This window comes from Mustela lutreola, chromosome 16, assembly GCF_030435805.1.
Source record: "Mustela lutreola isolate mMusLut2 chromosome 16, mMusLut2.pri, whole genome shotgun sequence".
In the NCBI taxonomy this organism is placed as follows: Eukaryota; Metazoa; Chordata; class Mammalia; order Carnivora; family Mustelidae; genus Mustela; species Mustela lutreola.
In genome coordinates this window covers 24,225,639-24,227,207 of record NC_081305.1, presented here as the reverse complement: position 1 = coordinate 24,227,207, position 1,569 = coordinate 24,225,639, and the positions used below count along the sequence as shown (strand labels likewise).

At 40.0% G+C, this 1,569-nt stretch overlaps 1 pseudogene; it reads left to right on the top strand.

The window, feature by feature from the left end:
* The first annotated feature begins 380 nt into the window (after positions 1-380).
* On the top strand, positions 381-590 carry LOC131819041 (U2 spliceosomal RNA; annotated as a pseudogene).
* The last annotated feature ends 979 nt before the right edge of the window (positions 591-1,569 follow it).

Sequence of the window (1,569 nt, the reverse complement as noted above, 5' to 3'; positions counted from 1 at the left end):
ATACTTTAGTTTCTGAGGTTATCTGCGGTCTGGTAGGTTATAAACTATTGATAACATGAGCCATGGGAAAGAAACATGTCTTTTGTAAGAGCAGATATGCTTTTTACTGCTTTTCCAGTTGGTCCCTGTTCTTTAAAGTCAGTCTTGATAGATAACTGGCAGTATTCCTGTATCATGGGTGAGTCTGTCTGGGAGAGCAGCTCAATCCCTAAGTATTTTTCTTGGCTTTACATCAGACTCAGTTTTTCATTCTTCACGTGCTCTCTTTCTGACTCTGTTCCGTTGCATGCCCTCAACTAGATACACTGCATATTCCCAATGAAATAATGTCATGGTCCCCCAAATCCACTTCCCCAAATGGGGCATCTGAATTCTGCTCCATCGCTTCTCGGCCTTTTGGCTAAGATCAAGTGAATTCTGCTCCAAAATGTGCCATATCTAGAGGAACCATCTTAGTGGGAAAGGAAGAATAGCCTTGCATGCTCATCCTGTCTTCATTTAAAATTTTTATTTGGTTCATCCTGAAGCTTTGCATTACTTCTGAATTGATAAAATATTACATTACCTATTATTTATCTTGATGAACGATTTTTGGTTTTTGTTTTCTTTTGTTTTGTTTTTTGGCATCCCCTTAAAATCTGTACCTGCAGTGAATGCCTCATCCTCTTTACCCTAATCTCATAATCAAACTGTCATCCAGGTGGGATGATTTTTTTCCCTCCAAATAAATATCTCATAAAATCACCTGCTTCTTTTACTGGCACCCAAAGTAGTCATTTCAGGGTATATGTTGGACACCACACTCCCTTAGGGATGAAGATAAAACTTAAGATGGACTTCCAGGCTTTCTCTAGTCCGGTTCCACCTATATATGCAACCTTGTCGTGGCAGGTGGCATTCTTTGAAAGATGACTGGTACAGCTTGCCCTGTCCCACATAATACTCTTACAGTGTGGTATTTACACATTCATAGAGTCATGCAATGTATGCTTCCTTCCCTGGAACTAGAATAGCTTTGTGACCAGACCAGAAGAGTAATGTCACAGTAATGCTGGGTCATAAAAATTGCCAAGCACTTCCACTTTTTTTTCTTGAACACCGCTGTGATACCCAGTTGTCATGCTAGGAGGAAGTTAAGTAGATATGGAGAAACTACATGAATGTGTTCCAGCTGGCAGCCCCCTCTGACCTCTTGACTGACAGCCAGTGATGCCTGTTGGATATATATATGATGCTTCCTGCCTTCTTGAATCATATCTTTAAGCCCTCTCTGCTTCAGCCACATGGAGCAGAGAGGCTGTCCTTACTGAGGCCTAACTAAATTGCAGGTTCATCATCAAAATATGTATTGTTGTTTTAAGCCATTGAGTTTCATGTGGTCTGTTACACTGCAGTAGGTCCCATATTCTTTCCCCTTCTTCTGTTCTGTTTACGCAACTGTTCTTTAGATCTTCATACCTTCCCTGTTCTCTCTTTGTCATACTGTTTTCTCTGCCTAGGATGTTCTGTTTCACTTCATTTTAATTTTATCAGTTAATTCTCATTTATTCTTTATGTCTTCATTCAAAC